The sequence below is a fragment of the Chenopodium album genome, chromosome 10, assembly GCF_948465745.1.
Source record: "Chenopodium album chromosome 10, dcCheAlbu1.1, whole genome shotgun sequence".
In the NCBI taxonomy this organism is placed as follows: domain Eukaryota; kingdom Viridiplantae; phylum Streptophyta; class Magnoliopsida; order Caryophyllales; family Amaranthaceae; genus Chenopodium; species Chenopodium album.
This window is the reverse complement of record NC_137843.1, coordinates 34,014,082-34,034,500: the sequence shown is the minus strand read 5'-3', so window position 1 is coordinate 34,034,500 and position 20,419 is coordinate 34,014,082. Positions and strand designations below refer to the sequence as shown.

Genomic DNA, 20,419 nt, shown 5'->3' with positions numbered 1-20,419 from the left:
TCACAAAAAAATTGGAAAAAAACCAGAGGCACAAGCACGTAAATCAAGGCACAAAGCCTCGAGCACATCTCTAGGTTAGCTGGGTTGCTTGAGCAGCCTGCATGTGGCTGCCGGGGATGTGCAAGCTAACTTGTGCATGTGCTTGGTGTGTGTGTGTACGAGCTGTGTTGTGTGCATACTTGGTGCGGCATTAATGTGCTTTGGTGCTAGGCACTCGCGCATCGTAGAGCTATGTATTTTGAGATTTTCATGGTTTTAATTATTTATGTAATTATTTTACAGCTATTTCACCAAATACCACTGAGTAATTTAATAATTCAGCAAATGCCATCAAGGTTTTCAAAATTCACTGATTGCCACCGAGTTTTTGTTGGGTTTCGGAAAGTCCGACTTTCCACAGAAACAAAACCCGACCCCAAGACCCGCTCACAATTAATATAACTAATAAGCATAATTAACAAGATAAAGAGAAAGACAATATTACCCTTGATGCGCGCTTCACTAGCTTTTCACTTCGAAAGCTTCGAGTCCCACAAGTGCGTAGACCTACAACGAAAATCCACCCGCAACACGACCCGTCCGGTCCCTACTTAGAGTTTAGCCGAGCTAGACCAAAAATAAACTTACTATAGTTTTTATGAACTTAAAGGTTTTCTCTCTTTTGTAGATGCCATATTGAGTTTAACTCAAGTGAATAATCCCAACTCCTAAGGTTGGTATTTATAGGAAAAGGCTCCCAAAAATTCCAATCATCTTTCCATGTGGGAGAAATGATAGTGTGAGAAAAATAAGCAATTAGTTTAATTCTTAATTAAATTAAATAGCTAGACAAGATAATCAAACTTCACTTGACACACATATGGGAGTAGTTAGGTGAGGACCACAAGGAAGACCACATGGCCTCCTTATTCCCCGAGCCACAAAACCCACCAATTACAAGGAGGCATGATCGGTCAACATCATTGGGCACCAAGGAAAACTTGTCAAGGCCTTCCTTGACTTAATTGGGCCTCACAGCTACCCGCAAGCCCACGCAGCTGCTTGAGCACTGCTCGGCCTTAATCTGTCAGCACCCACCGCAAGCCCACGCGAGCTGCTTGGCTGTTGTGGGTTGCTCGACTGCCATGCCGAGCTTGCTAGAAGGCTTCGCAAGCCATGCTTGCTGGGTGCGGCACTTGCTAGAGAGGCCTAGCACGCTGCGCTGGCTGCTGGCCTTACTAGCTTTGTGCTAACGGTGCCCGCACTCGACCAGCACGCCCATGCTTGTGGCTTGCAGGGCTTGCGGCTAGTGCTTCCGACAGCATGCGCTAACCTAGCCCTCGTACGGCTAAGCCGATACGAGTCTAGGGCTATGCATTTTGACTTTCTTATATGTTGTTTTGACTTATTTGTGATGTCTCTTTAATTCCTAGAATTCAACTCGACATTCGACGTTCGGCTTTGACGCTTTAAGCTCGGAATCCGACGTCTTTGCTCATAATATTCGAGTGACTCATTAATTCCTTTAGGATTATTTCGTTGTGACGGATCATTTGTTTTCTTAGGTGTGATCCGAAGGGTTCTGTTAAGATTAAGCTGTAATATCAATTATACATTAATATTACTAATCGGAAGCGGCCTCCAACTAGGCATTCCGATCACCAGATCTCACTAAATAATAAGCTTATTAATAATTCCAAACCCTCTATCGGAATAATACACTTGTTCGAAGGACAACATTCCTATCAATCTCCCACTTGTCCTTCCAGACAAGTACGCTTTTTTGTATAGCCTATTTCCTATGTCACTTAATCTCTCTTCATGAACTATAAATTAAGAGTATACGTCATCCTTATTACGTCCAGAAGTGTTTCTTGAAATCCAAGTTCGATTGTCAATAAGAAAATGATTTCTAAAAAATCTATCTGAGCACGACCATGCATTTTCACAGTCTTTCTCTTTGAGAGGCCTTGTAAACAAAAAAGACATGTTCCCTATTGTTAGTAAGGGGACATTCCCAGTCTGGTAATGTCAGCTTCTTACTAAGAGGACCTAGCCGCCCGAGTGTTGCTGTTATAATCCCCATGTACAGCAGACGTTTGACGAACATCAAAGCGGACTAGTACTCAAACAAGAAAACTCACAATACTCGTGGTCGAGGAAAGAGGTTTCGATAGCCATAATGAGAGGTGTACTTATGACTATTTTTAAATCTCTTAAAGTATTCTCATAGGTCGATCCGATATGGTTCTAAACCAATACCTGTGCAAATGATTTATGACAATCATGTCCTTGCAGCACATGAAACGGTGCTATAAATCAAACTACACACTAATCTCAAGTGGTCCTTAATCGTCCATCATTTAAATGACCTCGATTAGGGATAATTTTCGATTACAATATTCAATGTTCACTTAATAGGTGTTTATTTATCCAAGACTGGTCTTGATACCCTATTTTGAATATTCTCCAAATCGAATGGACTCATAATTTAATTCTAAAACACAATTAAATAGTTTTGTGGAATAATTAGTAAAATTTTTATTCCACTATGAAACTTTTCAACGTTTCATCTTATGATAAATGGTTTTCCCAAATGTTTTAAGAGTAATACTCTTTATAAAACATTTATAGAAATTACACCCATATTTAATATGCTAGATTTCTTTCATGCATTTGTAAATGTTGTCGTTCACTTATTGCATAGGCTTAGTTATCATTACTTTGCAAATCCTAGCATCTTCATTATCGATCACTTTCATAATAAGAAGATAAAATTTTAGAGTGTTATGGATTATATGTGATTCAGGATTTTATTGTCTAAGTAATGGCTCCCACTCATTTTCATGATCCGAGATCTTCAACTTGATAACCTACAATAATTAACTTTCAACAACAAACTTTCTATTGAAAAACTTTCTTATTATTTCCTTTAAGGCAACAACAATATTCTCTACATATATTTCAGTAAACTTCCTAATGGTGCTTTGCTTGGATTTTATTCTAAACAAGTCATAGTGATTAAGGATACCCTAGTAACTTGTGATCATGGAAATGTACCTTAAATTTCTGCACATTACACATGGATGCACGTCCATGTTTACCATTCTCAAGCCACGACGCATTTTAGCTCGTGCTTATAAATGGCTTCCTTGTTTAAGGATCAATTCTCAAATTACATTTGTTTCCTTGCATCAAGAACCCATCCCTTTTACTTATCCAAGTACTTTGGATGTTTTTTTATCATAATCTAACGATCCATTACTTAGATTTTTTTTGATTGGTATTTTATTCTTCTCATGCTCTAAACATGTAAATTGTGTGACAACTCCATAGCATACATGAAGCTTTTAATTGCAGAATTATTCTCAATTTTATTCCGTTCTTGTTACCTTTTATCTCATCCTCTCTCACCGAGTCTTGCTAAACTGTTTGCTATGTGATACGGTTGAAAGTCTATGCTAGAGTCTTTCTTGTTTAACTTAGTATTTAGCCTAGCTCATACTTAGTTTTATACATATGGGTCGAAAGTCTTTCAAAGTCCTTCAATTCATGTTTACCACGGTAAATTCCTTTACCCGTTCAAACATTTTATTAAGTCTATACAATAGATCTTAATTCCCAATATATACTAAGTGTCGCCTTTAGCTTGGTCCATTGTCGAAAATACTTTCAAATTTAAGCATTTAGCATTTGATAGTTAATTTATAACAGAGTTCGTAAACTTCTTGTTGGACCTTACAAGATTGACTCTTGCTCCCACTAAACTTCTTATCCATAAGAATTTCTATGTTTATTCATAAGCCAATCCTTTTATTAACTTTATGAGAAAAAACGTTCCAATTCCTTTATGCAATACTTCCTTCAATCCTATAATGGATTTCTTAAGCTTGCTTTCAGATCTAGCTTATTTAGATTTTCAAAACCCTTAGACTATTTTTATAGTCACTTCTAAAATCCTATTTTAGGAAGGCGGTTTTGGTATCTATTTTGTCATATTTTATATGTGCAATTTTGCTAGAATAATCATGAAAAGATTTGAGCATTCCGATTGGTGAATAGGTTTTTATTAAAATCAACTCCGTGAATTTAATTATATTCTTTCAACCAATCTAGCTATGTATGCATATACATTTTCACATATGTTAGTTTTTTCCTTGAAAACTTATTTGCGATCGATGGATCTTTCACCCTTCATGCAAATTAATAAATTTTTAAACACAATTTTCAAACATGGAGTCTATTTTGGATTTTATGGCCTCTAACCACTATTCGGAATTTGGATTTGTTGTATCTAATTTACAAGACACTGTTCCCTTACCATCTAATAGTAAATAGTATGTTTGTAAGTCTTAGGTTTATTTCTAACTTAATAGAAATTTGTAGGATTCAATCCAAAATTTTGGTGAATTCTATACCTATATGGGGTAATTGAATCAAACACTGAGTTTCAAGGCGCTTTGAAAACCCTTTGATTATGTTGATCTTACTCCATCATTTCTGATGTTTTGTGAGTAATGATTTCTCTTTTAAGGCACTTGTAATTTTCTTTGGAGTATTCTTGATCAATCTTTCTCATGAAGCTCTTTTGAGTCTTCCGAGATTCTCAGTTTTAGTTTGTTGCTAAGCTCGATAGTCATCGAGTTCATTTTCCTCCCACTTGTCGTTTTGGAAATGTGTTACTTTCCAGAAAGACACCACATAGAGCAACAAATACTATGTCCTCAATTGCGTTGTGGAAGTGATGTCCTTAGTCTCACTTGAATGCTTACAAAGAGACATGTATATTGTCGTTGGGTAAAAGTTCGTTGTGAAACAAACTACCACTAGTGGAAAAAACGCTATTAGCAACTGACAAAAAGTGACTATTAGCAACTGGCACGTGGGGTTGCTATTGTGGGGGCTACTAATGAGAAGATTATTTGCAACTGGCACTGGCTAGTTGCTAATAGAACTTATTTACAACTGGCGTAATATTAGGCCAGTTACTAATAGTACTTATTTGCAACTACCGTAGTACTAGGCCAGCTGCTAATAGTGCTTATTTGCAACTGGTGTAGTACTAGGCCAGCTGCTAATAATCCTATTTAAAATTAAAAAAAAAAAACATATTAGCAGCAGGCACTGGAGTACGCCAGTTGCGAATAGCCATTTCTTTAAAGAAAAAAAATTGCAATTTTGCGAAATTGATATACAAACTATATCATATACTATTTATGTTAATTATGTTGTATACATTAATTACAAATAAATTAAAAAAAATTACAAGGCTTCTACGAAAACACAACAACAAAAGTGCTCGGGAACAACATTTATAAGCAGCAAAGAGCAGCACGAATGATTCAAATAAACCAAATTAGCCATGCATTTTCCTCCAAAAACTACAATAAACAACAATAGATTAGATATTCATCTAAACATAATTAAAAATCAACAAAATAAACGCACAAAAATCCAAAGAAAAAGAATCTAGATGCTAGATTTTCGATTTTAATGAGAGAAATATACAATGATTTTTACTATGAAACCCAACCACACAACATAAATACATACACCCACATATACCTTAACTAGATAAGATGAAATTAAACACAAAAGAAAACTCAATTTCTTAACAAAATATGTAATTTCTCAAAGTTTCGTAATTTCAAAAAGATGCGTTCCATCTACACCCAATAAAATCATTTAATTATTAGGAAAAAAAAAAAAAACCAAATTGATATTTACCTGCTCAATGATGGAGTTATCAGTCTGCTTATTAACCTTTCCGAACTCCTCTTGTAGATCAGATCTCACACTCTTCAAATTAGGGTATCTAAAATCGTAGGGTTTTGGTAAGAAATCTTTCATTCAATTTCTTGTGAAAAGGAAGCCCTATGTATGAAAGATACATATGCAGTATCATCAAAAGTATAGTCCAAAAGACAGGTTAGCTTTATATACCTCGTAGTCATCCCCACGAGATACCATCAGTGAAGGTTCAGTACGCGAAAAAGTCCCACTCCAAGCCCGTTATCATGCTCCTTGTATTCTCCAACACTCTAACAAGGGAAGTTAGCATTACTGACAAAAGTCAAAACAAAACTAAACCAGTAGCCTTAAAATGTAGAACAAGCTTAATAGGACAAACAACTTATTAGAACTATTAATATCACCTGATTAGTAGCAACGTCCCAAACATGTACAATCCCTCGTAGTCACTGCTGGCAAAACAATGTATTTAAGGGTGAAATCCATAGCATATCCATCACTAGCCAAAATCATAAATATTGTATTTTAGAATAAATCACTAGGCTGTAAAGCCAGTAAAGAATGACACGCACACTGCAGTACATCTATTAAAACAGAAGCTTCTAGCTTAGTGGCTAATGACCGTAATCAAGCAAAAAATCTAAAATACCAATACTTAACATATAAACAGGTATAAGTGAGCCTCTCTTCATCAAAAATTACATATCAAAGTTAATAGTATATCAATGACATGGAGCACAGTCACTCAAAAGAATTAAGATTTAAAAGAAAAGACCCACCTGGAAATGATATTGGCAGCGTGAAAAACGTCGCCAAGTCTCAACTCTGAAATAGGCCTCAACTGGCTGTACAACTCACCCAAAATTAACTCTGAAAAACACAATATCTGGATCAAAATAGCCTTCATGGACATATAATTAAGCACACATTAAGCAATAGCAACCCAATTCAGCTCCTGCCTAGCAAATGGCCCAGGGAGGTCAGCTCACATTCAGCACTACCCTATGTGAAAGAACATACCGCCTACACAACAGCAAAAATATCCCCGCTAATGATTGAACATTATAGCTTAAATCTCAAATTAGTGTATGCACCCAATTATGATAATATATCAATTAATCAATCTATCACGGGCACAATTTTCATATCAAAGTGGACATTGTTCGACTAGAATATATCAACTATCAACCCAATACCAGTTAATAGAATTATCTCAATTTGTCACATTCAAGGATTTAATATGATTTTAAATTACCTTGACAATAGCTGATCCCTCCCAATTTCTATATGCCATTTATCATTTTGTTTGTTTGGATCTTCTGGATTCGTTCATCACATATGTCACAAAAAAAAATAAAATTGTTAAATATATAGGTGTATACTGCCTTTGTCTCCATCTCAGGCCTTAACGCCCATTTATTCCTCCTCCTTTCCCTAATGTCTCCAAATGAGCATAAATTAGCACTACTAGAAGAGTATACTCCAAGAGTACATTAGAACAGATACAATAACTAATACAGGAACTAGATAAGACTAGAAACCATTGCCAATAAAGTAGAACGTGTTATTGATATCGAAAGTTATAAGGAACCCAATAAATTAAACATGTATCACATTATTACTTCATATCATAAATCAACTCAACTAGCATAAAAATATAACATTAGATTCGAGAATCAAACCACAACACAAATCGGAATAAATAACAAATATAAAAATAAAAATTATATAAAGCAGATTCAATAATTTCATCAAGATAATAGATAAAATTTATAATAAAATTTGATTATTATAACCACAACAAAGAAAATCCTAAATAAGAAATAAGAAGCTAATAAAATTACTCTTGTCAAAAAAAATAAGAAGCTAATAACAAAGAAAATCAATCCTAAATCTCTTCGTACCACATTCTAAGCCGAAATTGGAAGTTGGTCTCAAGTACGGAGTTACGGACACCCATATTCATGACTGAACTTTGTAGGACTAGTTAACTGAAAACAACGAGAAGAATGGAGAGAAAACAGGTGCTTACAAAGGTAACTAGCATATATAAAGAATCTGGGAATTAGAAGTCAATAAATTACTAGATTATACTAAGTTTTCAAGAATCCGAGAAAGTAGTATCTAAAAAAAAAATTCAGCTTGGGTGCAAAAATGTATTCCTCACTGAATGAAAACTTCCTAGTTCTTATAAAGGACATGGGCATTAGAAATTGGATGCTGGTCAAAAGGCATCACTGACTATGCTTTTAATTTCAATCTTGAACCTGAAAATTCATATGCCTCACAAACTTCATGAGGTGATAAATACGTCAGTAAGATGGAGCAATTATAGTTCTTATAAACACACTACAAAGTATTTATCCACCTTAATACTCCTTTAACCCATTAGAGATCAACTTATATATGCAGGTTCTGGCCTAGGTAGCCTGAAGCAAATCATGAAATTACTCTTCTCAACATCTTCAAAATACTGAATCTAAGATCAATTTCAATCAAAGTTCAAAACACTCAACGATAATCACTATAAATCATAAATTGAGCATGAAATTACATAATATCAAAAACTTCAGTAGATCTAGCAACTCAAATCACAATCAATCAAAGTCAACTTAACCAAATGATTCATATACAAACCTAATTTACCATCAACAACACTAAGTTAAAGAGAATTGTTCCAGGTGTGGATCCAAGGGTTCTGGCACGAGCTGGGTCTCGTTGGTAACCTGCGCAGGGCAACACACGTAAACTGCACTCGAGGGTGGCTCGAAGAACCCCCCTCCGATGCGTAAATTAGAATGTGTTTTTAGAGAGAGAAAGTGTACTTAGAGAGACAAATGATGTCATAGAATGTTTTATCTAACCTCCTTTTCGTTGTACTTTATCCCTTATTTATAGGTGTACGATCTCCTTTGTGGGGAGTCCTAATTGGTCAGCTTGTGGGCTGACTCTATCGGGCTGATGAACCCTTCTGATTATTCTTCCAGCAATGAGTACGCACCCCGTGAGCCAATCTAGGAGCCTGGTGATAGCTCAGCAGGTGCTATCCTATACAACTAGCCCCACAAGAGGTGGTATGACGTTACTCATGCCGGCTCTTATTTGCGCGGCGCAACCTTTTCTAATGGGTCCAGTTAGGAGAGATAGCTCAACAGGAGCTATTCCCTACAACTAGCCCCTCAAGAGATGTTATGAGGTCATTCATGCCAGCTATTTTGAGCATGTAACCTTATCGGTAGTTGCTCAATGAGTCATTTTGGCTAAATTACCTCGCGTACCTCTAGCCCCTCAACTCTTTGGATTGACTACATGATTCTGAGACTTAGGAGGTTATGCTGTAAGTTGGTGGAGGCGCGTTGTGCTATTGCTTGTCGATAGTGGTTTTCTTCTGCCTATAACGTGTATGTCTTCCATGTATCAGGGGATAATTAATTTATTCTTGCTGATGCTAGGATATCAAAATTCTTGGAAGGAACTTGAATTGTACCTTCTGGGGTCTGAGATATGACGAGTCTGCGAGGACGAATTTCGATTACTCCCGCTAAAGTCTGAGAAATGACGAGCTCGTAGGGAGGAATTTCGATTACTCCCGCTGAAGTCTGAGGAATGACGAGCCTGCGGGAGGAATTTCGATTGCTCCTGCTGAAGTCTGAGGAATGACGAGTCTGTAGGGAGGAATTTCAATTACTCCCACTGAAGTCTGAGAAATGACCATCTTGCAGGGATTATTACTCCCGCTGAAGCTTGTTTTTTTTTTATTTTTTATTTTTATTTTTTTTATGGCGGTAATATTGTTTTGCATGAGTTAGACACGTGTCAATCATCTAAATGTCAGTTTATTTTTACTGAAGTGACATGGTGGTTTGGCTTTATTGCCTATTCAACCGCCCTTTTACTTCCCCATTTAATTCACTGTTCCCTTTCTCTTCTTTTTACCTTCTTCATTTTCTCATCTTCCTATTTTCTTTTCAAATATTTTTTTCCCTTTCATCTTCTTTGTAGACGCGCGTCGCTCCTCCATTGTTGTTGTAGGTTCTTTCTCTTTCTTGTTTACTTTTGCCCTTGTTTTTGTTCCACTTTTTTGTTTTATTTGTTTACTTTCTCTCGTTCTTCATTTTCATTGAGATTTCTTGCTTTTATTACTGTAGCTTGAAACCTTGTTCTACACTTGACTTCTTGGTGTCGCCATTGTTGTTGCGCATTGTTGCTTCTGCAACTTTTGTCGTAAAGGTACTTTCTTTGTGCCTTTCCTTGTGTGTATGTGCCCAATCTTATTTCTTTTTGCACTTTTTCTTTGCAAGATGGCGTCTTTTGGCCAATTTTGATTGTCTCTGTCCAATTCTTCCCTTTCTGTAGTTGTATTTGTACTCGCAATTCAATTCTTTTTTTTTTTATTCTTGCGTTGTTTTTTCTGTGCTTGTTCTTTAGGATTTGGCTGCTCCTTTATTTTTGGCACCCCATTTTCTTCACCTTCTTTGGGGGGCTTTTTTAAATTTGTAGACTTTAGGATGTCTGACGCTACTGACAGTCAAAATGCGAGTGACCCTTATGTGGCCACTGAGTTAGGTTGTCCTTCTAAGCCATCTCACTCAGGTGAGTGCTCTGCGCACTTCCTTTACTTATCCTACTCCTTCCCCCCTTTCTTTGCAAATGGTTATGCCTTTTAATTGCGCTCATGCTGAGAGTAGGGCGAATACTGCTGCGACTCCTCCTGTTGCACTTGGATCGGGTAGTAGTCGTCCTGCTGATGGCAGTGCTTTTCATCCTTTTCGACCCAGGCCTCGTCCTGATTTCTTTGAACCTTACTGTGAACGGGTGCTTATGTGTGATGGGGTTCCTTTGTCCCATATTACCCCCTTAATGATGCGCGCTATGCACCGTAAACAATTAGCTGACCAAATCAAGGCTAATCCTCCTGATGTTTCTCTTGTTAGCCCCATTCCCCATTGTAAGCGTCGTTTGAAGTGCGCCTACATTAAAGCATGTGTGAATATGATTGGCACTCATAGGAAGTGGAAATTGACGCATACGATTAGGGACAAATAAAGTAGGGAGCCGCCAACAAGTTTTTAATGAACTTGTAAACCATTCACGGATCATAAAAGGCAACCACGATAAAGGGACAACGAAAGGCAACAATGATTTACCCGTGAAGGTTACACCCCATTCATAATCCATGAGATTACTAACTCCATATGGTTCGGAACCACAAAAGGAGGATCGGGGATGATGGTACGAAGTGAGTCATGGAGTCACATTCCCCTGTATTGGCCTCTACTCAATTCTTATATTGAAAAATAATTCCCGCGATCTCAAAGGCATACAAACAAATATGCAATTTGCTCCAAACTATTATTAGGCTAAATTGGTTGAATATTAATGCAACACATAATTCTAAAATATTTGTGATCACTTGATTAAACAACAAGATTAAAAAGGAACCTAAACAGGTCGTCCAAATTATCTTATTAGGCGTGATTTTCAATTACATATTCACTTTAAACATGCAATATGGTGATCATAATAACAATAGAATAAACATTAATATTGGAAGCAATTCAACAATAAATTGTTAGTCAAATCAAATCATAATAAACATAATCATGATACTAGCAATATTAAAACAAAATAAGTAATTAAATTAATTAATTACTCATATTTCGCGCTCTCCTTTAAATATCCTCAGTTAATTTCACCATTCACACCTTGGTTTAAGCATAGCACTTTGGGTATTGTATGGACTCCTTGGAGTGTTAAGAGGAAGTATTATGGAAGAATAGGAAAGCTAGTGTTTAAGCTTAAGAGGGAGAAGGGAATAATTTTTTGATCAAGCATGTTGATGATTGAAAAAGAGGGGATATGACCTCTACTTATAACGAAAAAAGAAGGGTCGAAGAATCAAGAAAAGATAGAATTCAAATCGGAATAAAACTCTTGCGATAGACAATAGTTTTTGTGGTTTTTTATTTTTTTATTTTTTTTATCATATCTTTTGATCCAGAAATCAAAATAAGATAAATAATATGTCGTTGGAAAGATCTTGAAGTCTACTTTCTAACCCAATTCAAATCAGATTAAAATCCTATGTAGAAAAAAAGATATGGCTGAAATAGTGGGACGGTGTCAGTTTTGGATAGTGTTTGATATTTCATTTATATCTTTTTCGTTATAGCTCGGAATTAAAATTGTAATATATCATTGGAAAGATAATTTCAAGGGCTACACAACCATTTAATATTTGGATAAAAACTATGAGGCACAAAAATAATATCTGACTATATTTGAACGTCTTTCAATTCGAATAGAATTAGGACTTTCAAAAAGAAAAGTTTTATTCAATTTCAAACTCTTTAATCTTATCTTTTCATAAAGGATAATTAAGATGTTTTAGAAACATATAGAAGCTTCTAATTAATACTAATTGGTTTAGGAATGGGATTAAAGCTTTTAGACCCTCTACATTATCATTGGGTCGTAGGTAAGGTGGGCTTAGATTCGGTTTAGGCTCAGTTTAGTATTTTAGCCATAACTTATTCGTTATAACTCGGATTTGGGCTTAAAATATATCGTTGGAAAGCTCTTTTTATACTCCATCCAACTATTACATCATTGGACTCAGATTATGGACCAAAATAAACTGGTGTAAACGTTTTTATAAAAAGGACTCGAAATGAATGATTTTAAGGGTTTAAAGGCACGAAAAGAGGAAAATAAGTTATGGTTTGGGGAAATGGGCTAGGAATTGGGTTGGTTTATGAAATGTATTGGGATTGCACATGAATTTAAGCACTCCAAGATTAAATACTCAACCCTACCAATAATGGCGGTGAAAGGTTGTTCATCATCGGGTTTGGTTTTAGGGAGACATTTTTAGGTGTCTACAGAAGCCCCCACTTTGACTGAGTTTGTAGAAACGTCAGTTTTGAAAACGATAGTCAAAGTAGTCAATAGGGACGGAGAATGATTTAAGATGTTCTGCGATCCTAAATCACTCTTTATACGCCGATACCTGCAAGAAAAATGTTAGTTCCACAAATAAAAGAGTAGAGATAGAATGCTTATATGTTCGATAGCATCTGACACCAATGTATCAGTGGAAAATGAATTTGGTAACTTCTTACACCAGTGTATCGGTGGCAAATGAGTTCGGTAGCTTTTTATGTTTGAAAAATCCATCGGATGAAGATTGTTGTGATATAATCGCTGACTTCTTCGCCATGAGAGGTGGCAATGAATGACAATTTTCCATGCTTGAGGAAAAACTTGTCTGATGATGAGATTGCAAGTCTCTGTGTATCGAGAACCTTGGGTCGTGAATCATCTTCGCCTGGGAGATGATCACTAAAAAAAATTGATGGTTCGATTGTCCCGAACGCGGGTTGTAGATGGTTCGATTATCCCCGAACGTGGGCTATAGATCGTTCAATTGTCCTCGAACGTGGGCTGTAGATGGTCCGCTTGTCCCCGGACGTGGGCTGTAGTTGGTTTTCTTGTCTCCGAGCGTGGGCTGTAGATGATTCGTTTGTCCCCGAACTTGGGCTGTAATTGGTTCGCTTATCCCCAAACGTGTGCTATAGGTTGTTCGCTTGTCCTCGAACGTGGGTTGTAGATGGTTCGCTTGTCCTCGAACGTGGGCTGTAACTGAGACCTGCAGAATAAAATTTGCCAAGGGACTCGTATATACTATGATTGACTTAACCAATTGACTTGACCATGCTTGAATTGACATGACATGACATGTGTATAACTTATGGTTGTGTGTGTATATGGTGTGTGTGTGCAGACACAAGCAATCGAAAATGCAAAAGCAAAAATTTTCCGTCACTTTTGTCATGAGACGAGTGGAGGGTACCGACTTCTCCCGAAATAGAAAGACGTGAAAACTGAACTTTCATTTTCGAACTTCCCTCGATGAGAAAATTTTGAAAAAGTTTTTGAACTTCCTCAAAAGAAAAGACATGAAAAAGGGAAGAAGTTTTGAACTTCCTCGTTGAGCAAGAAGAAATGAATGGAATGGATTGAATTGCTTTTTTGAAGATAATGTATGCATGATGCATGTTCTTAGGCTAGGAGGCTAAGGACAATTACATCATGTGACACGATAGATGAATGAACAAAGGTCACGGAGCTAAGGATCATATATGATGTAAAGAAACGATCTTGAACGTCACTTAGGTCTGAAAGCTAAGCACGTATATAGATAAAGTGATTGATGAGTATTGCATAATGAATGTTGCTTAGGTCAAGGAGCTAAGCACGATATGCGATGTATGAAACAATGAATATTGCTTAGGTTTGGAAACTAAGCAAGTATATAATGTTTTCATTTGATGAATGTTGTCTTGAAAGATGATGAAACATACACAGTGTTTAGACAAGATTTCATGAAAAAGGGTTCTTAAAGGGAAAGATGATATAGATATGGATGTGTGAGTGAAGTGTACGTGTGAATGTGATACTAAGGTTGGCTGCAAAGGTTATGGTGATTGAAATATATGTGAGAAAAGTCAAAGATGATGACTCTTTAGGCTGGGTAAGCGAATGCGATGTGGGTTCAAGCCCCCAAGTCTAGCTCTATATGGGTAGGGATAAGCATTCGAAATGACTCAATCATGTGTGGATATGAATTTGAATGTGGCCGCACCTCGATGTGAGGTTGCCTACGTATCCGTTAAGAATCAGGTCGAACGTAGCTCTAACCAAACTTTGCACAAGTGTATGTACACCTCAAAGAGGTCTTTCAAGGGTTGTAATATGGTGAAGTTGATGGTTAAAAGAAGAAAAGGGTAAAAGGCTCAAGACACGAGAGAATCCCCAAGATGTGTAATTGTGAATTTGAAAATTTTGAATTTTCCAAGTTCATTTTCTACAAATTTTTTTTTTTTTTTTTGCTTTGATTTTTTTTTTTTCATTCTTTGAATCAATGTGGGAAATCTCAGATCATGCGGTTCACTTAGCATTCATGTTTCTCAGCCACAGTACCAAACACTCGATGAGAGACGCAATTTGAGAGGTGTTCATATCAAAGACATTGAAACACCTGCCCTTAGACATTGTTTTATTGTTGCTTTGCTGTTTTTTTTTTTTTTTTTTTTTTTACTTGCTTTTTGAATGTTACACAAATTTCACACTTTCCTATCCTAGGGCTAGGTGAATGTGGGTTGAATAAATAAGGCCAATTGTTAGACGAGGCTCAAAGTGGTTGATGAAGAAATGGATATGTGATTGAGTGGTTAATGGGGAATGAATGAGTTGCAAAGGTACCTCAAATCATTGGTATACCTTGTGTTCGGTTCGGTAATTTATTATTATTTTTTTTCTTTTTTTTTCTTTTCTTTTGCTAATCACATGATCGAATGTAAGAAAGAGATGCTCGATCATTTATGAAGAAGGTAAGAAATGTGACACATAGACACATGGATAAGGAGAACCTATGCTAGACTTTTAGGGGGGAGGATTTAAAACAAAAGTAGAAGAAAACATAAAATCTTGGTCAGAAGCTTGCATCGTGCTTTGTCTTCATGGCTATTTATGGGTTACTTCTTGCCGCCTGGTGAGGAAAAAAAGTTTGTTGTTGATGCTTTGATTGGAAGGAAAGAAGGAAGGAGTGTCGTTCCCCTTATTCTTCCAACTATTGCCTAGTGATTTTAGACTCAAGTAATGTGTAAGGATGAACTCACTTAATGCATTCACTCAATACTCGGATTGGAAAGGAAGAGTGTTTGAAACAATTTTGAAAACTGATGGGAAATACTTCACTCATTCCTATTACGACGGAAAACGATGCATGCATGGTCCTAGTATACGATCATAAACAATATAGCGCATTACTCGAAGACAAAGTGTGTGCAATGACTCAACATGTGAGATTAGGTGAGTTTATTAAAACTCGTGGTATGATCGCATGGCTAGGCATGAGGATGTTGTGAAAAACAAAGGACCCAATGACCAAATAGCACGGAAGACTAAAAGACAAACTAACTTGATTAATTTTGTCTAATTTTAATGTTTATGCTATTTATTAGTTGAAAACGGTCAATTGGCAATCGTTATTCATAAATAAGATAAACCACAATCAAAGACAAAGAGCACATGTTAAGGTTAGAACAAAAATCACAAGAAACTAGGAAGAGGACTGGAATTTTAGAAGAGTTAGGACTCCTGGGTATAAAAAAAAAAATAAAAATAAAAATAAAAATCTATAATCCTATGTTTTACGAGTTGACATGGATTAAAGGACTTGGATAAGACTAGCTTGACACCAAAAGATATAAAAAATAATTAAAAAAAGAAAGTTGACGTTAATTAAAAACACCTAAACTGGACAGGCTGTAGTATATCGGTTATAACTTTTGATCTGTAACTCTTATTGGGACGAAACTAACGCCAAATGAAATACAAAACTCGGGGTTACAGATCCATACGTGGAACGAAACCTAACTCTTTCTAGAACTCCGGCTATGACCAAAACAAATTGACACTTGTGCAGGATACAGGAATAAAAATCCGGGTGACTCAAAAATTAAAAAAAAATCTATGACTTGACTCTAATAAAAAAAAAAGGGTATGATAAGAGAAAAATAAAAATAAAAAATAAAAATTCAATAAAAAAATGCACATATAATCACATTGTCACGCATGATGCAATGAATTTCACAACCTAAAGTCAAGTTCTATGTTCCACTATGGTCAAGCTTTTGGGTGTCAAAGGGTACCATGGTTAAGAGTTTGGACGCGTTAGCAAGGCAGCCTCCCTTGAGGGTGTATGCCAACAGGCGTCTCGGCGAGTTTGTGATGAAATCGAACTTGACTCCATTGTTTGGGTGGATTTAATAACTCGGATGAACCCTTATTACCATGAGCGTTTTCTGGTTGATAGAGCTTGAATCCCCCGGGCTAGCCACATACGTAGAACAAGTACTATTGTGGCAAAATAGGTAAGCAAAAATGCATATGCATATGTGATAATGCCAATTATATCGCAGGAATATAATTCAAGAATCATCCACTCGTCTCAATTAAATACCGATCACTCAAATCGATAAATAACCAAGAATCCTCCTAAGTGGAGTCGCCAAATTGTAGGGGTCGTTTGAAGTGCGCCTACGTTAAAGCATGTGTGAATATGATTGGCACTCTTAGGAAGTGGAATTGACGTATACGATTAGGGACCAATAAATTAGGGAGCCGCCAAAAAGTATTTAAGGAACTTGTAAACCGTTCACGGATCATAAAAGGCAACCACGATACAGGGACAACGAAAGACAACAACGATTTACCCGTGAAGGTTACACCCCATTCATAATCCATGACATTACTAACTCCATATGGTTTGGAACCATGAAAGGAGGATCGGGGATGATGGTACGAAGTGAGTCATGGAGTCACATTCGCCCGTATTGGCCTCTACTCGATTCTTATAGTGAAAAGTAATTCCTACGATCTCAAAGGCATACAAACAAATATTCAATTTACTCCAAACTATTGTTGGGCTAAATTGGTTGAATATTAATGCAACACATAATTCTAATATATTTGTGATCACTTGATTAAACAACAAGATTAAAAAGGAACCTAAACTGGTCGTCCAAATTATCTTATTAGGCATGATTTTCAATTACATATTCCATTTAAACATGCAATATGGTGATCATAATAACCATAGAATAAACATTAATATTGGAAGAAATTCAACAATAAATTGTTAGTCAAATCAAATCATCATATGCCTAATCATGATACTAGCAATATTAAAATAAAATAAGTAATTAAATTAATTAATTACTCATATTTCGCGCGCTCCTTTAAATTGCTACATCATGAATAAATTGTTAGTAACTTCAATAAAAATATAAATCAAATTGAAATTAAAATAAATAAATGTAGAGTTGATTTAGTCCAAACCGTCAGTTAATTCCACCTTTCACACCTTAGTTTAAGTATAGAATTTCGGGTATTGTATGGACTCCTTGGAGTGCTAAGAGGAAGTATTATGGAAGAATAGGGAGGCTAGTGTTTAGGCTTAAGAGGGAGAAGAGAATAATATTTTGATCAAGCTTGTTGATGATTGAAAAAGGGGTGATATGACCTCTATTTATAATGAAAAAAGAAGGGTCCAAGAATCAAGAAAAGATCGAATTTGAATCGGAATAAAACTCTTGCGATAGACAACAGTTTTTGCGGTTTTTGTGTTTATCATATCTTTTGATCAAGAAATTGGAATAAGATAAATAATATGTTGATGGAAAGATCTTGAAGTCTACTTTCTAACCCAATTAAAATAAGTTTAAAATTCTTTATAGAATAAAAGATATAGCCAAAATAGTAGGATGGTGTCAGTTTTGGATAAAGTTTGATATTTTATTCATATCTTTTTCGTTATAGCTCGGAATTAAAATTATAATATATCATTGGAAAGATAATTTCAAAGGCTATACATCCATCTTTCAATTTGAATAGAATTAGGACTTTCTAAACGAATCATTTTATTCAATTTCAAACTCTTTAATCTTATCTTTTCATAAAGGATAATTAAGATCTTTTTGAAACATATAGAAGATTCTAATTAATACTAATTGGTTTAGGAATGGTATTAAAGATTTTGGGCCCTCCACTTGATCATTGGGTCGTAGGTAAGGTGGGCTTAGGTTCGGTTTAGGCTAAGTTTAGTATTTTAGCCATAACTTATTCGTTATAACTCGGATTTGGGCTTATAATATATCGTTGGAAAGCTCTTTTTAAGCCCCATCCAACTATTACATAATTGGAATCAGATTATGGACTAAAATAAACTAGTGTAAATGTTTTTATAAAAAGGACACGAAATGAATGATTTTAAGGGTTTAAAGGCACGAAAAGAGGAAAATAAGTTATGTTTTGGGGAAACGGGCTAGGAATTGGGTTGGTTTATGAAATGTATTGGGATTGAACATGGATTTAAGCACTCTAAGATTAAATACTCAACTCGACCAATAATGGCGGTGAAAGGTTGTTAATCATCGGGTTTGGTTTTGGGGTGACATTTTTAGGTGTCTACACCCATGTTCAGCCTTTAAATAGTTTTTCTTGGCTTGATGATATGGCTGATGTGAATCAATTTGACCATTATGTAGAGAAAGGTGGTAGCGCTACAACTTCTTCACCATCTCCTTCTCCCTTTGTGAATTTGAGTAGGATGGCTGAGTTTCCTAGTGAGCGTGTGTTTCATAACTGTCAGCCCACTTACGTGGTGGAGCCCGTGGAGGAGGGTAAATCTGATTTCTTTTTGGATGAAAGGTGTCACTATCCCAAAAATTGCTTATTGGACTCTAACTGGCGTAAGGAAGCTAGGAAGTTTGATCTTGATCTTGTGGGACAGAAATTTAATGAGTTTGGTCAAAGCTACAAATTAGTTTTGCCAGCTGAGGGCTCCAAGCTGTCTGCTCCTCCTACTGGTGATATTGCTGACTTGGGTTTGCGATTTCCCCTTGACCTTACTTTGGATAAGGTCTTTGTGTCTTTAACCTTTGTATTGCCTTGCTACACCCTGCCTCTCTACACACTTTGATATGCTTACTGTTGTTACTGTGATTTTAGAGGTATCCGAAATTGCTGCACCTGTTTAAGTCTTTGATGAGCCTAAAGAGGTCATCTTCTGGGTTTGACTCTAGAAGGTACTATGTGGCTCCCAAATCGGGTAGGGTTCTGTCTTATTCCAAGCTTGGTCTCTTAAGGGATTGAAATGGTAAATTCTTCTGGGTTGCGATTCCCTCCTCTTTTGCTATGCCACGTAATTTTCAGATATTCGCACTAATATGGCTAGAGTATCGTTTCTCCCTCTAAATCTACCCGCAAAACAGAAGCTTTTGATGCCCTATAGGGAGCAGGCACAGGCGATGAGAAGTTTTTGAAGTTCTGGCTGCCCAACTCCTTGTACATTGTAGGCAATGCACAGCTTTCTGCTATGCGTTTGTGTTCTACCCATGAGCTTGGTAAATCTTGTCTTCTTTTTACTTTTTCTTAAGTGTTTCCCTTTCTTTGTTTCTGTCTGCGCTACGCTCTCTATATGTTTTGCCCCTTTTTTTTATATATATATTATTATTTTCAGGTTATGACAAGCTAGATAGGTGCATTCTTGGTTTGAAAGAAAACTGGAAGGATCCTCTCACTGCCACTCCTGAAAATCCTTCAGAACTTTTTGAGACTTTGGAGGTCCATGCTGGCTCTTTGAAGGGTGAGGTCTGCTTGGCTCCAGCTGAGCTAAGAGCTGTCTTTGGCACTATGACTGCTGCTGATCGTGCAGGGTCTAATCGTGTTGAGGCTGAGCCTTCATCTTCTACTGTTGGGAGTCCACGGGAAACTCGTAATCTGCCTATGGATGTTACTTCAGGTTCTGAGGCGTTATTGGCGCAGGGTACTTCTTCTTCTAAGAAGCGTCCTGCTAGGGCTTTCGGCCAGGTGGCACTTCAGCCCGCCGTAGTAAATGAGCCGCTGAATCAAGCTCCTAATGAACCCAAAAATGATTACGTTGATAACTTTGCTGACAGTGTTCTTGAGCTTTCCCTTGAGGAGGAGCGTTAAATAAATGATGTGGTGGCTGAGAAACCTACAACTTCTGTTGAGCATGTTCTGCTCTATTCTCCAACCATTGGTACTACCATTGCTGCTAAGGACACCATCGCTCCATCCACTCAGGCTTCTGCCTTTGAAT

The 20,419-nt window shown here is 36.6% G+C and overlaps 1 long non-coding RNA gene across 1 annotated transcript; it reads right to left on the bottom strand.

The window, feature by feature from the left end:
- Window positions 1–6,026: 6,026 nt before the first annotated feature.
- LOC145563894 (uncharacterized) lies at window positions 6,027–6,540 on the bottom strand. Its single transcript, XR_014094661.1, has 3 exons — window positions 6,510–6,540; window positions 6,135–6,229; window positions 6,027–6,042 (listed from the first exon to the last, which is right to left on the bottom strand). It is a non-coding gene; the product is annotated as an uncharacterized LOC145563894 (long non-coding RNA).
- Window positions 6,541–20,419: the final 13,879 nt, after the last annotated feature.